The sequence below is a fragment of the Prinia subflava genome (assembly GCF_021018805.1).
Source record: "Prinia subflava isolate CZ2003 ecotype Zambia chromosome W unlocalized genomic scaffold, Cam_Psub_1.2 scaffold_54_NEW, whole genome shotgun sequence".
In the NCBI taxonomy this organism is placed as follows: Eukaryota; Metazoa; Chordata; class Aves; order Passeriformes; family Cisticolidae; genus Prinia; species Prinia subflava.
Window position 1 is genome coordinate 444,866 of NW_026960619.1, and position 17,185 is coordinate 462,050.

Here is a 17,185-nt window from a genome sequence, read left to right on the forward strand (position 1 = left end):
GCCCAGATAGTCCAGATGGCAAAAATAAAGATATAAAGAAAATAAATAAATAAATAAATAAAAATAGACTGTGACACCCAAGAGACCATGAGATGCCCTTAATAGACACCAGCTAAAATTCAGACCAAGAAGAAAGAAAGCAAAGCATGAGAGACTATAGATGCCTAATAGTGAGAATCAAGGTCTATGGTCTACCTCTCAAAACTACTAGACCCAGTAGTTAAGAGATGGCCAACTTGCCTGCAAACAGTTGCAGTAACAGCTGCCCTAATAAAAAGAAGTCCAAAGGTTGATCCTGCAAAAGAAAAATTGCTAAGCCAGAAGACTTAACAGTAGTTGACTGACTCTAAAATAATGAACACAAGTGACTTAGAATTCATCACCCTATGCAGTTTCTCGCTAGAGAACCCCTAGCCAATCTAGAACACAATTCAAAGGAAGAAGAAATTTAGTAACTGCAGACGAAGAGAAAGCAGAAGTGCTTTATGCTTTGTTTTGCTGCTGTCTTTAGTGAGAAGACAGCTTGTCTTCAAGACAGTTGTCTTACTGAGTCAGTAGACAGTGTTAAAGAACAGAATAGTCCTCCTGTTATCAAAAACAAAGTAGTCAGAGGAGTAATTTGCTTGAATGCCCACTCACATGAAATCTATCCCAAAGAGATAAGAGAGCTGATAGATAGGTTTGCAGAGCCACTCTCCATCAACTACCAACAGTCCCAACTCACTAGTGAAGTTCTAGATGACTGAGTGCTAGCCAATGTAATTCCCATTCATAAAAAGTAGAGAAGAGCCTAGTAATTATATGCCAGTTAGCCTGACCAAAGTACCGAGTAAGAGAATATAGCAGTTTATACTGACAGCTATTGTGCAGCACTGATGAGATAGACAGAGTATCAGACCCAGCCAGCATGAGCTTAAGAGAAGTAAGTAGTGTTCGACCCCACTAGCCTCCTCTTCTGACCAGGTGACCCCCCTGGTAGATACAAGAAAAGTTGTATATGTTGTCTATTTAGACTTCAGCAAAGTCTTTGACACTGTTTCCCACAGCTTATACAAGAATACTCTTTGCTAAGTTAAGAACTGGCTAGATACCCAAGCCCAGAGAGTAGTAATGAATGGTGCTGCATCCAGCAGGCAACCAGCCACCAGTGGTGTCCCTCAAAGGTCTGTGCTGAAGCCAGTTCTATTTAATATATTTATTAATAACATAGATGAGAGTATTGAGTCCTTCATTAGTAAATTTACAGACGACACTAAGCTGAGAGCATGTGTCCATCTGTTAGAGAGTAAGAAGACTGTAGAGAAACCTCAAATGATTAGATAGATAAGCAAAATCCAATAAGATAACTTTTAATAAGTCCAAATGCCAGGGTTGCATTTTAGCCACAATAACCCCCTGCAACATTACAAGCTGAAGGTAGTGTGGCTGCACAGTGCCCAAGCAGAAAGAGACCTGAAAGTGCTAGTTGATAACCAACTAAATATGAGCCAGCAGTATCGTGGGCTTTATCGAGAATAGTGTGGCCAGCGGGAGCAGAAAGGTCATCCTTTCCTTGCGCATAGCACTAGTAAGGCCACGCCTTGAGTATTGTGCCCAGTTCTGAGCCCCTCAGTTTAAGAAAGATGTTAAGATGCTTGAGCGTGTCAAAAGAAAGCAACAAAGCTAGTGAGAAGCTTAGAACACTAGTCCTGTAAATACTAGCTGGAAGAGCTGAAGTTGTTTGGCCTAGAGAAAAAGAGATTCAGAAGTAACCTTATCACTCTACATCTCCCTGAAAGGTAGTTATAGTAAAGTGAGAGTTAGTCTGGTTCTTCAAGCAGCAACTGATAGAACAAGAAGACACAGTCTTCAGCGGTAAAAAAAAAAAAAAAAAAAAAAAATTTCTGCCTGGAGAAGTAGTAAAGTCACCATCCCTAGATGTGTGTAAGAAGAGACTGGATGTAGCACTTAGTGACATCGTTTAGTTACGGTTAGACTTGATCCTAGAGGTCTCTTCCAGCCTAGTGGTTCTGTAATTCTGTAACTTTAAAAAAGAGAAAAAAAAATGAAAGTGTCTTCCAGGTGCTGCTCACCACACATACCGCAGTGCGAACTCCAGAAAGAAGTCAGACCCATGTTACCGGAGTCACAGGACCAGTACCGCCCCTTATGCCGGACCAGACCCAACAGGACCACCTGCCACCTCTTCTATGTAGACAGCAATTGAGGGACTAAGAGACCTATCCCTAGTTGAATTGTTATCGAGTGTCTCTTGATTCCTGAAAAAAAAAAGAATTTTAAGAGCACCCCTCCCACATCTGCTCAGTCTCCCGCTGGGCAATTCCCCTAGAGAATTCCTAAATTTCTCTGGACAGTGTCTACTGAGAGGATATTCAGTAGCAGACTGCAAGTTGACGCGGGCTACAGCCCGATCAAAGAAATAGAGGAGGGATTTGTTAGGAATGGAAAAAACAAACAAACAAACAAAACAAACAAAAAAAAAACACTCCACAACTGACCCTCTCCTGGCTAGAGTAACCCCCCACACCCCAGCCAATCTGAGTAGGGAGAGCACCCCTGAAGGAAAGTTGCCTGGCAACTTTTTCCTACCTAATTGAAATGTGAAAAGAAGCTGCCCACACCTAGATAGCCCTATTGTCCTTTATAACTACCTCATTCAGAAGGAGTAACCTCGGCTACGACCAGGACAAATGCATATGCATGTGTATATGCAAATAAAACCACCCTGGTGGATCCTGGGAGGATTTTTTAGGGAAACTGCACCCCAAGACAAGAAGCTAGAGGCGTCAGAGGAGAATTAGATAGTGCCCTGGGCGAGCACGAAGTGGATGCACCCCCTGACCTGATTTGAAGATTCACCATGACCTATGAGGAGTTTGGATGGAATGGGAACCAGCCAGCTGAAGCAACTCAGGTAGAGAATGGGAAACTCTTGAAACTTTTCCCTGAGGGCAAAGAGCTGACTGCCACTGCTCTGCCTTCTGAGGGTTGACCAGAGAGAACTCCCAGCTGTTTCTATGGGAACAAGGACTCAACATCCACTGGGACAGCACCTGCTCCTTCGGATGGCTGTAACAGCGTGGAAAACTCTGATCGGACTCTGAAATCCTGCTGATGACTTTAATTATGAGCTGATCACTTTAATAAAGAGCTGAATATTTAAAAAGGCATATGCCCTGTTCTTTTCATATTCAAGCAATGCACTTTACTTTCAGCAAACTGCTCCTACAGTTTTTTTTTTTTGGTGGTTTTTTTTTAAGGGTTTGCTCTTTAAAGACACCCTTTTTCCCTGGGTCAGGAGTAGGCAGGGCCCGGGGCTTTGGGGAGAAAGGCAGGAGCCTGATAGCAGGTTGGGGACTGGTTTTTCCATGGCTCCCTCTAGTGTTTACAATACAAAATGGGACTGAACACAGACAAGGAATTTCATGCACTCCTAAAATGCAACCTAAAATAGATTTAATACAACAGGCACTTAAAATGTATTTCCAGAGAAGATGTTTTCTGTAGTAGAAATTCTGCCACTCTTGCACAGAAAAACAGCTACTGAGGCTGCAGGAGCAGCTGGCTCAATTTGGCATGCTCACAGTCTGATTTCCTGTGTTTCTGAACCAAAAATAAAAAGGTCAGAAAGACTCTTCTATAATAGCAGCTCTGGCCTATTTTTCACTTATTGCTTTTTCATTTATTCATATTTTCCTCAGGGACTGATCTCCCTATTAGAATAATAGGGTTATTTTCTGAGACTAATCTAAGAAAATAAATTAAAAAGTCTAAACCTTTCATTAGATCTCAAAGAGACAGAATTTCTCAGTCAAGGAGAGCTGAGACACCTCATGATCAGCAACAGTCTTCCTCACACAACAGCCTATGGCAAGAAGCATCCTTGGCTTTGGGGGCCTGAGAAATGGGCTCTTCTCTGAGGTCTCACAAGAAATTCAATCTTGAGATGTGCTCTGTAAGTCCCCTCCTATCCTGGCTGCATCTTCTTTTCTCCCCTGGATGCTGAGCCCTCCCTTGAGGAGCCAGGCTGACCATCAAACAAAGCAAAATAAATGAGCCACACCCCAAAACTTTGGTCAAGCAAATCCAAGGTGCATCCTGCTTAATTATTATCAGTCCTGAGAATTAATCAGAACAATTTACCAGGACCAGAGCTATGGTGCTACATGCAATTGCAGGGGATGCATTCAACTCCCCACACAAGGTCTGTGAGGAAGATGAGCAGTACCAGGGTCAGATGAGGACCATTGGCCTCTATCCTGACCTGCTGCACACAAGCAATATATAAAAGGATCAAGAGGTTGCAAAACAGTAGAGTTCTGTTATGCAGCTGACTGATGGAAGGCAGCTTTGCCATGCTGTCACCCTCAAGGCAGCGTCTCTCCCACCCCCAAAAGCAAAGTGTTGCACCTCTCCATGCCCGGATTTCCCTTCCAGGGAAGGCTATAGGGCTGCACAGAATGGCCCCTGCACAGCATCCTGCAGGGGACAGAAGCCTGTAGCTATTGCACCATCCCCACAGGCACAGGGGACAGCATCCCTGCCCCAGAGGCTGGTGCCAGCTGAGATATTTCTTTAAGGGGACAGAATGAACTGACACATGAAGATTCAGAACCCACATAGCAGCAGAACCTTTTCAAAGAGCATGTCACAAGTGTTAAGGGTGGCTGAGATGCTTAGATTGTCTCCACTTGGCCTCTGCACTTGGTGGGCTCCCTCCACAATTCAGCTGGTTGCACTTGCACAGAGTGCAAATTTATCTGGCAAAAGCATCCCTCACAGAGCAGCAGCCAGCCTTCATCTGGAGACAGCAGGAACTGGAAGATCCTCTGCTCCCCTCAATGGCTTGTTCCAGCAGTTAATCACCCTCACTCGGAAATTTGTTCATGAACCAGAAACATAAAATTAATGATTTCATTCATCTCCTGCCTTGGCAGTCTGCTTGGGCTGCTTGTTCTACTGACAGCAATGATTCAGTAATCTGAAAAACATTGCACTTCATGTACAGTATTAACAGCTGAGTGTACAGATACAGAGATTGTATTTACCCTCATGTAAAGTGTCTCGGTTTGAGGGAGAGATGAATTTTTCAGGGAGTTGTGGGCAAACTAATCAATGGTCAGGTTTGAATGTTAGCACTTTTTAGTGGCTACTGAGGTGTTAGACACGCTTCTGAGGATACAAGGAGTTAAAAGCAGGGACTCCCAGAGGGACTTCTTCTTTTGGGTTCTGGTTTCAGCAGGGAAACATCTCTTCTCCCCTGCTCAGCTTTAGGCTGAGTAGGGGAGGGGAGCTACGTGGTTGGGATAAGAAGAACTACACAGCCGAACTGAAGTAAGCTAGGGCTCGGGGGCGGGGGGGGGGGGGTGGGGAGAGAATGGACAGAACTGGAGCTGAGCTAGCTTCATCTAGGATAGAGGAGTAGAAAACTGTAGAGGTGCCTTCCGTGTGTCTCTCCCCCCCCCTCCCCCCACTGACCTTGGGAGCGCTTGAGCTGGCACCCTGCTGAGAGCTAGAAACTGTTAACTCTTTCTGAGGCAGAAAGAAACTTTTCTCAGACATTAACTCTCATGGCTAGTGGCTTCAGAAGAAAGAAACAGCTTGAGACTGAGATGATAAAAGAAAGATAAAAAGAATCCTAGATGGGCAGAAATGAAGAAGAGTAAGTTTTTGAGCTAGACTTTTCTTGCATAATGTTAGCCATAGACTGAACTTGAGACTCTTTTGAACATAAACTGCATTTTGGAGTAGATGTAGCCAGCTCGACTTGCTGCAGTAGAGCAAACAGAGAAGAGGAGAGTGTAGTAGTGCCCTCTGCCCTCAGAGAAAAAACCCTCAGCCCCAGGGGAAAAATGGAGAGAGCCCGGCATACAAGCATCCTTAAAAAGAGCCCTATATGCAGCTTTGGCCCATAGACAGTAGTGAGAGCATGTTGTGGTTGCGGGGGGAGGTCAATTTTTCCAGGGGGATGTGAGCAGGCCAATCAGTGATCAGCTTTTCTGCTGGCACCTGGATTGGTCACTCGGAGGTTTAGACACGCCTCTGAGGACACAAAGAGTTAAAAGCAGGACTCCAGGGGGGTTCGGCCTCTTTTGGATTCTGGTTTAAGTGGAGAGATGTCTCAGGCCTTCTTCCCCTGCCCAGCCACGAGGCTGGGTGGGGGAGGGGAAACACGTGGTCGGGCTCAGGTAAGTCGGAGCCCCAGGGGGGAGAAGAGAGTGGACAGGACTCTGGAACTGAGCTGCCCCAGCCAGGATGGAGGGGTGGAAAACTGTGGAAGTGCCTTCTGTGTGTGCTCACCCCCCTCCCGCCCCCCAGGAGAAGGTGCCCAGCCACGTGGGAGTTGCCGAGCCTGGGAGTGCCTGAGCCTGCACCCTGCCGAGAGATAGAAACTGTTAACCCTTGCTTGGCAGAAAGAAACTTTTCTTAGACATTGATTCTCATGACTGGTGGTTTCGGAGGAGAGAGGGAAACGGCCTGGGACCGAGATGATAAAGCACGATTGGAAGGAACCCGATGGGCAAAGAATGAAAGGAGTAGCTTTCTGAGCTGGACTTTTCTTGCATAATGTCAGCCATGGACTGAACTTAAGTCTCTTTTGAACATAAACTGCATTTTGGGTGGGTACAGCTGCCCCTGCTTTTGCTACAGTGACTGGCACTTGAAGAGTGGAGCGAGCAGAGATGAGAGGGGGAGGGTGTGGTGGCGCCCTCTGCCCTCAGGGGAGACCTGCTCTCGGAACCTCGGCCCCTGGGTAAAAAGGGGGAGAGATCGGCATGCAAGTATCCTTAAAAGAGCCCTGTATGCAGCTTCAGCCTATGGACAGCGGTGAGAGCGCTAGACATAAGAAAAAGAGAGTGTCACCCTGGCAGACTTCTCCGGGTGGTGCCACGGGTGACATGGAAACACATAAGGGGTGGACCCGTGTTTTCTGAGGAACAGTCTGTGGTGCGAGAGAGACTCCTCTCTCCCTTGCTGAATTGAAGATTGGTTTTTTTTGAGTGGTGATTGTTTGATCTAAAACCCAAAGGTTTGGTCTGTGAAGAGTAATGTGTGGGGGGTGGAAACTGGGAGAAGAGATGTTCTGAGAAGTTTTTATTTCTGTCTCTGTGTGTGTTTAAGAGTTTTTCTGTCTCTGTTCTTATGTAATGTAATAAAGTTTTGGTGGGTTTTTTTGTTTTCAAGATTTAAGCCTGCTCTGCTCTGTTCCTGATCACATCCCACAGTAGTTGCTAAGAAAAACATATACTCATAGGTGCATTAACATCTAGCCAGTGAAAACCCATGACATAAAGGCTGTCCTGCAGCCTACAGAAGGTGAAGAATGACTTACCTCTACATCTTAATTTTTAGCATTGCCTCTGCGACCTTTGGTTTGGCCTTCACTTTTGTGCATAAGTGACAGAAAAGAAGTCAGGTCAAAGGGGTGAGGATTTAGGGCATGGGCTGCCAGATTCAGCAAAGAAGAGGGAGGCAGGAGTATGTGGACCCCACTCTCCCTTTATCACAGCTCATGGTCCATGCTTTACAAATCTCCAGCCCAAGCACTGTTGTTTTATCCACCACCCAGGTGTCATGGGAGGAAAAATCTCTGCTGACAGAGTGCGTTTTGTGAGTTCCATCCTGCTCAGCAGCTGAGCACCACTGGGAAAAAATGGAGAGTCCGACATTTCAGTTCTGATCTTCTCCCCATCTGAAATCTGACCTGCCACTCCCAGAAAATCTATGCAGCCAAACCAGATAATACCACCCCTCTGCCCTTCCATGGGAAAGAGAGAGATCAGCTATGACAAATGCAGAAGGCCACAGAAGGTGCACTGCCTTAAAGAGCCATCAGAGTAATCTTAAAATCAATATGATGTTTGACAAAGAGCCAGCATGGCTCTTTCCAGACTGAAAGGCCCTTGAAGGGACTTGGAATTCTGCAGGCAGCACTTTGCACACACTGACGCTGATGCAGCATTTTCTCAGCAAGGCCATAAGAAGTGAATTTAAAAAAAAAAAAAAAAAAAGGTAGCATTGCAATGGTGTGACCAGCTGGTGAGGGGAAGTGGCACCGTGTGTGAGTCAGTAGCACCACAGCGACCCTGCAGAGCCACCCACACACCACGGGCACCGATGGCCGGGCAACCATGGCGTGGAATGTGTTCTGAAGGGCACCGGAGGACGGCAGGATGTCCTTAATTATAATTTGTGTTCTCTCCATGATGGAACTTCAGGACAAGATGGAAGGGACTGTTTGGGAAAGCTGCTCCTGCCAACCGTTCCCCCTCTGCTTGGTGCGGCCCTGGCAGTGCCTTCCTGGCACATCAAATGAGCCCCAGCAGGCAGCAATATTTTGGCAGAGTCTGGTGCATGTGGGCTCCCTGGGCAGGATCTGGCAAGGCTGGACTTGGGGGATCCATGAGCAAACCCAGTATGGATGTCGTTGAAATATAGCAGTGGTTGAAATACAGACACTGAAGCACAGGACTTGAGTGAATCACTTGTGTGATTCCCTCCTCATTATTTCCATACATTTGTACTGTAAGAATATATTTTTCTGTATTTTAAAAATTCAGCATATCATTACTTTTTATTCACAATTCATTACTCCCAGGAAGCACCCATAACTTTTATATATATAAATAAGCAATACATCCAGACCTGCTGTTATAGGTTGACAGTTTGGTTTTTAGTTAAAGTGGAAGCAGTTCCCTGTCAGGACCTTGGAATTGTTTTGAGACAGGCACCTATCAGAGATAATTTTTGAATATTGACAGATTGTTTGACCATTGAAAAAGCCAGATGCGACTCTGAGAAATATCCATATAAAATTCTGAGTGAGTCCAAGTCAGCCTTTCCTTCTGGCCACTTGAACAGGTAACAGCGAGCCGGGCCATTCTGTTTGAACGGCCCAGGCCGGCCTGGCCCTGCTACTCTCTCCCCCCTTGGGGGGGAGTTGGCTCAGGCCTGGCCATGCCTCCGGGCCCGGGCCCCAGCCAGGCAGGGCACTGCCCCTCCCCCTGTTAGGTGGGGGAGGCAGCCGTAGGGCTGGTCAGTCTCCATGAGCTCCCATCAGGGGAGGGGAGGTTGCCTACCCCCCAGAGCCCCAAAGCCAGCTGAGCCAGGCCCCTAATAACAACTATGGGCCCAGCTGGGCCAAGCCCACCCCAATTTGCCATCGAGGGGTGGGCAGAGCCCCACTCCCTCTCCTCCAGTGACTCCGGGGCAGAGAGGGAAAAAGGGGGGGGGAAGCCCAGCCGCTCTGAAGAGCAGCAGCGGCCAGAGTAGCTGCTGCCCGGCAGAGATCACATGACCATTGCAGGCCTGGGCAGATTTAACCCTTTCTTAGCAACATGAAGCTTTCGAAGCTCAACTCTTCCTTGAGAAAGAGGAGAGATGGGCAGAGTAAACATAGAAAATACCCAGCATGAAGTCAGAGAGAGAGAGAGAGTGAAAGACTAATTAGAGGAAGGATGGAGGAGTTGCCTGCTGGCTAGACTTCTTATAGAGCCATGGAAATGAACTCTGTATATAGATTAACCCTTCAAATGTTTATTTGTAGATTTTTGAGCAAAGGTGTTTGTGATAGATTGAGTAATATTGCATTAAAATCTGTGATTCTTGTAGTCCCATGATATGTTTAAACAGAGAGAGATGAGAAGGCCTTTGTGTCAGCGAAGAAGTGAAGAGACATCTCTGTTCCCTGTGCTGAAAAATCCTTTGCCTCTGGAGCTGTTAATCTTTAAAAGGTGACACCCCAATATGCCTGAGTTCACATGACCCATGAGCATCTTGGGAAACTGCTAATGGGAGGAAGGGTCAGAGGTGAAAAGAACACGGCATATGCCTTTATTAATATTCAGCTCTTTATTAAAGTGATCAGCTCATAATTAAAGTCATCAGCAGGATTTCAGAGTCCGATTGGAGCTTTCCACGCTGCTGTAGCCATCCGAAGGAGCAGGTGCTGTCCCAGTTCATAGTTCTACTGCAAACAGTAGATGCCGAGTCCTTGTTCCCATAGGAACAGCTAGGAGTTCTCTCTGGTCAACCATCAGGAAGCAGGGCGGTGAGCAATCTGCCACTGGCATGCAGTCAGCTCTTTGCCCTCAGGGAAAACTTTCGAGAGTTTCCCCTTGTCTGTCTCAGTCAGCTCAGCTGGCCAGTTCCCATTCCATTCAGGCTCCTCACAGGTCATGGCAAACCTTCAAACCAGGCCAGAGGTGCATCCACCCCCCGCTCGGCCAGGGCACTATCCAATTCTCTTCTGATGAATCCAGCATCCTGTCCCAGGGTGCAGTTTCCCCAAAAAAACCTCCCAGGATCTGCATATACAAATGCATATGCATTTGTCCTGGTCGCAGCAGAGGTCGTTACAAAGAATAATAACCAGGCAATTAAGGCCGGAGCTGCTCCTTTTCACTTTTTAATAAGATAGGAAAGTGCTGCCAGGCAACTCCTCTTCAGGGCAGCTTCCCTCCCCACTCAAACTGGCTGGGGTGTGGGGGGATAAACAGGAAAAACCCCCTAGGACAGGGACAGACCAGCCTTTTTTCTTTTTTTTCTTTTCTTTTTTTTTTTTTTTTTTTTTTTTTTTTTACTGGGAAACTTGTTCATAACAGAGGGGTCATGGAAGCAGGTTTTCTCTGGGTGGATGCTTCTGTGACAGTTGAAACCCACAAGAGAACTGTTCTAAAATCCTCAGTGGGATCCAAGACTCTAAAAGAAACTCCTGACCTAAAGAAGTAATAAAATACTACTTTTCGAAGAGTACGACTGACTGAAAATCACAAGTTGTCTCCCTATGTTGCTTGTGAGGAGAAAATTTTTGAAAGTGTCATTTTTTTCTTTTTTTTTCCTCCTTTATTGTGTGTTAATAAAACTATCTTTTTAACCTTTAAGTTGAGCCTGTTTTGCCTTTTTCCACCCAAAGTCTATCTCAAAGAAAAAAAAAGAGAGTAGACACAAAAAACCATCACACCTGCTCATTGCATTCATCTGCCACCCTAGCAATTAGCCCCTCTGATCTGAGGGGCTAACCCTGTGATTTTCTATTGAATCAAACACACGCCCATAAAAAAACTTTGAAGGATTACAAGAAATGGGGCAAAGGCAACAGCAGTAAATGCACTTCCCAGCAGCAGCAGAGGCTATCCCACATCATCACTAAACCCCCGGCACTGGGAACTGAGGAATGGGGATTTCCTTACATTTGCCTTTAGTCCAGCAATGGGAATTTCTCCAGGTGTGGCAGTTCTTCAGAGAAAACAAAAATCCCAGTAATGACTGTAAATCTGTGGCTGGTGTCTGCAAACACCTTTGGGGAGCACAACCATGGGGCACACTGGGCACCAGGCAGTGGCAACCGGGTTCAATCTGGATGCGGTGGCTTCTACGTGATGCCTTGGAAGGCTGACCTGAAACAGAGACTGGACAGAGCTAGAGAATAAAGTAGGCATTTAGTGAAAGGCCTCCAGGATCCACCTTGGGCAGGACAGGAGCCTGACCAAGGCTGCACACAGGGTGGACTAAGAATGGCTACCAAATGGCCCCCCGGTCATGAGATCTTACATTTTTATAAGTTTTGGTCCATTTGCATATTGGGGTTTAATTGTCCAATTACAGCTTCAGGTTGTGAGGTCTCATCCTTCTTGTTCCTCCCTTCAGTCCACCGTTGTTTATGCTTTTGGGCCTGAAAGTTGTCCTTGGTCTCAGCAGGAAAGGATTTGTTTTGTCTACCTGCTCTGTGAAGAGAGCTTACTGGCACTTAATATGAGGCTCAGAACTACATCCCTAAGCAGCACAGAATCTGAAAACACGAAAGCTAAAACTTAAGGCATCATACCCACCAGACCCAGACATGCAGTCAGCATGGCCCGTTGTGCTGGTGTGCTCCCAGGATCACCGGGGCCCAGCTGGGATGTGCATCACAGCACCTTCCCTGTGGGGAGAATTTTGGCTCTTTGTGTATTTACAGCCTCATAAAACTGTGAAGCTGCTCCCAGGAGCAGAAGTTCCTGCTTGGCCCAGGCTGTGAGTTGTGAGTAACCACCAGCCACAGTCATCCTGGTATTTTGACTGGAGGGGTTTTGCCGAGCTGATGTTTTGGATGCGAGTTCGTGTTGAGGGCCCCTGCCCAGCTGCGGTTTCTCACCCAGCCAGATAATCACTTTCTGCACCCCTCTCTGTCCCCCAAATCCCTGCCATGGGGCTGACTTGGGGCCAGCTCAGCCACATGCAGAGTGCACCTGCACAACCACAGATGCTCCAGGAGGGCTGGGCCCCCTGTCCCATGTATCTGTGTGTTACCATGAGATTTCCTAGTTTGCTGAGCGTTCATATTAAGTAGTTTTTCACCTTTTCACGCTCGTTTCAGGGAAGCAGCAGTTATTTTTTGTAAACATTATCATTGTTTCACGTTCTTATCCTTGGAGAGGAATGACTGTGTGACAGTCCCTTTGACCAATGTGGGAATTGGAGGTGGGAATACCACTCTCCAATCCATGGTCACCTTGCTGAAAGTATATAATAGGAAGTAATAAACAAAGCAGGGATTCTCCCCTGCTGGGCTCCTGCTCTCCCAAATTCTGGGCTCCATGTGTCTTTTTGAGCCAGGCTCACAGTGACATCCGTGCCCAAGCAGCCTCTCTCCAGGGCATCCCCGGTGGGTGCTGCGGCCTGGTGGGCTTTCACTGACCTCCAGACAGTCACAGCCTGTGGGGACAGGGACAAGGACTGGGCTGGGCTTCTGCCCTGTCACCCATTAGCAGGGGATTGACTTCAAAGACTGATGCTGCTGAGGGTGCTGCAGCCATTCAGACAGCTTTATTCATTAGTAATTAGTCAGGCTTTGTCTGGGATCTAGATTAAACCCACTTTCAATTATTTTGAAACTGTGAGATTTCCCAAGCATTAAAGATTATGTACATGCTTGCTGATTCTACAGCAATTATTCTAATGTAATGTTTTCTATTAATATACTTCCCAGATTGTCATTCCCAGAGGGGAAATTCCCAGTATCCTCCTGTGGAGCACACATCTCCCATGAGGCATAACCCCCTGTCCTAGGGTGACTTTATAATGCTTGTATCCCCAATTGTCTGTTCTGTTTGTTGGAAATCGTGTTCTGTACTGTTGGGAAGGATGAAGTAGAAAGACCCTGCAAATATGGTGGTTTAGATTCTGGGAGTCTGAGTTCAACAAGCGAGATAGAAATGAAAGCATGCTTTGAGATTTAGGGTGTGGGGTGCAGGGCCATCAGCTTGTGAACAACGACCTGCTAAGCTGAGGGCCAGATCGTTTGAGGGCCAGATCGTTTGATTAAACAATCCCCTTCTGCTTGCCTTGGGTGGTGGGACATTCCTATTGGCTGTATGTGTTGTTATCTTGTATTAGATTGGTTGGTCCAACTCATACTATTCAACTTGGAAAGATATTTAATGTACGGTATTGGAGACCTCGCGCGGTTGCTCTACTCTCTGCTCTCTCGGTTCGCTGTTCCTGCTCTCCTGGCCTGCTTTAGCTGTGCCTAACAGCTACAAGCAAGGCCCTCACAATAAACCACGTGCTACCCCTGCTACTTTGCTTATAGAGATACTTTGTCGCCGACTCTACCGTCACGGAAACACTCCTTCACTGTACCTGTAAGTCTGGTTCTGAGAGCGAAGGGGGGGAAGAAGAAGCTCACAGTTTGTTTGCAGAAACTGCACTCCCTCCTACACATTCCAGCTCCTGGACTGTGTTCGTCTGAAGCATGGACAGACAGTGGGATAGAGATCTTTTTTGCTTTTAGTTAGTTTAGCTAGCTGAGGCAGAGAAGTTCCCTGGACTGGTTTTTTTTCTCTTTTTCTTGGGACTGTTTAAACCTGTCCTGGACTGAAAAACCCAGAGAGACACCTGGATCTCCCACTTGCAGCCCACTGGGGCCCAGGATGGCATTTGCCAGTGCCAGAGGAACTAATACGAGACTGAGGGAGCTGAGCTACACCCACAGCAAGGACTCTCAATTTTGCCATCTCTCTTCAGAGCGACGAGAGATTTTATTGTTTCATATTATTCATTCTTTATGCTTGTGGGCACTTTGTTTGTTAAATAAATAGTTTTTTCCACTTTTCTCTAAGGAGATTTTTTCCTGGACCAATTGGGGGAGGGGCCATTTGGGTTTGCTTTTCCAGAGGAACCCCATTCGGAGGTTTCCTCCCAAATTTGCCCTAAAACAAGACATCCCCCTAATCACCTGCTTATATGGCACAAAAGAACACTTTCCATGTGCATCACCTAATATTAATAACATTACAGAGCTGTTGCTGTATCAACTACCAAGCAATGATAGCAAAAGGGAGAGAGACCCCTTACAGCCACAGCCCACCCAAAACCCAGCATCTGTTGCATCGTATGGCAACAGTAACTATCGTGTCCAGGGAGGTACAAGCTGCCGGCAGGGAAACAGATGAGACAAGCATCTGTTTAGGGTTTGGGTCAAAAGAGGGGTAAACACAAGGAGAGTAAGAACAGATTTCAGCCTCTTAGAAACAAGAGGATTCCACAATTCCTCCATTTATAAATTGGATATAATAAGGGGATTCTCAGGAATATTGACTTCATAGTTTACAAAACTAAAATGAACATTATTAAGCTGAATTAACAAGCATTAAAAAGCATTTGAGACAATTACAGAAGATAAAGTAACAGAAATTATGATATTGAATTAAATGAATACATTTTCACTAAATGAGTTAATAGTTCAATCACTTTTGGCTTTTGGTCTTCTCACCAGAAGGGATGCAGTTCTTTGGTTTCCTCTTGCCGAGGGGCATAGTCCTTAGTGTTTGGTCTCAGCTTTGCTACTGGTGTCATGGCTGTTACTCTGTTGGAGTGATGATGATGACTGTGAAGCAAGGAGCGGTGAAAGTGGCAGTGGTGGAGCTGACAGCAGCACAGCAGGGCCTGGCCATCTCTCAGGCTGCCCAGCTGTGTCACCCCACGTCTGCCGCGTGGGCCTGAGGCTGGGCCATCTGCAGCATGTGGCAGGAAGGGGGATAAGGTAGGTAGGGGGGAAGGGAAGACTTGGGACCAGAAGAGAAGGACTTCGGCAGGAAAGAAGGGATTGTTAGCGTAGGAAAACATATAACCACACGAAGGCGATCATATGCAGTTCTTTATTTGCGCGCGGCGACACAGGGGCATACAGTGCCCAAATCTTGTGCCCCAAAAATACACAGTCGATTTGTGATTTTTATAGTTTAAATTATACACATGTTAACTAACCCCCACCCCTAGATACTGATTATCCTATTCCTTAGTTACTATCTTAAATCATACCTACGCTTCTACCCTGATCCACACTTGATTTGGTTAAAACAATGCTTCTCAATTATCCCCTGAGTTGCAGTCACACTTGATTCGGTCATTACAATGGCATGGAGCTGGTTGCAGAAGCTGACGCTTGTTCCAAAGCCGAGCTGCGTCAAGTTCCAGTTGTATGTTCTCTACCTTCCTCCCCCCATACATACCTCAACTTAACCCCGTGGTTGACTTATACAGAAATTATATTTTTTTAACCCTCCACCAACAGGATCACAAAGCCCATGTGGTAAGTGCCATTTTTGGGAGGAACACCCGAGTCAGCGTGGCCACTGCTTTCCTGGGCAGGGAAAGGGGGATATGGAAAGACATGGGGCAAAGAAGGACATAGGACAGCAGGAGGATGGTAGCACTCCCGCGTCACCTCTGGATGGGTTCCGACCTTTGTCCTGTCTTCAGGGAAAGGGGGATGGGATGGGATGGAGAGGGGCACGGGGTGAGGGAGAGACGGTAGCAGCTCCAAGTCATCCTGGTAGTTTTCAATCCTTGCGCACTCTTAGGAACAAAGGGTAAGGAAAGATATGGGTAGCTTCATAGAAACTGAAAAACATGAAGTTTCACGGGAGGTAGGACAACTGATCTAGGGCATCGACACTCCGCATGCAAATCGTCCATAATCATCCATAAGTAGCTGCGAAGGCTTTACTGTCCATAAGCTGCAGCAGCCGTGTCAGGAAAGTTGATAAGTCCCCAGTGTTATGAACAAATTTCCTGGTCCTGGAGGGGGCTGGGCTATCCCTGTCCTAGCCCCATAGCGAGACAGTCGCACCATCCCCCCAGAGGAAAACACAGAGCACCCATTAGCATATTAAAAGAGCTCTGAGCTCTCAGAATGCAACCCCCCCTCCTCCCAATTTGTGCCGTCACCCAGCCTTGTAGAAAAATGGGCATTTTTCCTTTTTGAAGAGAACCCCATAGCTGGGGTGAGGCTACTGTCCCTCGAAAGCAGCTGACCCCCTCCCGGCTAGAGGTAACCCCCACACTCCAGCAAGTCTGAGGACAGAGGGAAGCTGCCCTGAAAGAAAGTCACCCGGCAGCATTCTCCTACCTCATTAAAATGTGAAAAGGAGCAGCTCATGCCTAGATAGCCCTGTCATTGTTCTCTGTAACTACCTTTTTCAGCAGGAATACCTCTGCTGCCACCAGGACAAATGCATATGCATTTGTATATGCAAATAAAACCGTCCCTGTGGATCTTGGGAGGGTTTTCTTGAAAAACTGCACCCCAAGACCAGAAGCTAGATGCATCAGAGGAGAATTAGATAGTGCCCTGGCTGAGCAAGGAGTGGACGCATCCCCTGGCCTGATTTGAAGATTCACCATGACCTATGAGGAGTCTGAATGGAATGGGAACCTGCTAGCTGAAGTGACTGAGACAGACAATGGGAAACTCTCGTTTTTCCCTGAGGGAAAAGAGTTGACGCCTGCTATGCTGAACTCCAGTGACAGACTCCCACCGCTCTGTGTGGGATTGCATTTTATGGAAATGGTTTGCTCTAGTTCACCCCTGGAAAATGTATGGTTTATCCCCAGTCTGTACCCCCCCAGCAGTATCCTGTATCTGTAACCTCATTGGCTGGAGAATGTTACCGCGCCCCTTTGAACCTCTGTGATAAGAATGCTAAGGCAGAAGGCTCTGCCCCTCTTGCCCCTCTACCCCTGGAGGCGTCCGGACGCTCCTCTCTCCTCTCCCCCCCTTCCCCCTCCCCCCTTCCCCTCTCCCTCAGTGAATAAACCCTCACCTCATCAGCACCCCACCGGCGTCTGAAGTCTCCTTGCCTGCAAGCCCGGGAACACCACGAACCAAAAGACCCCGGGGGTCTCCGGGGGGCACTCCCCG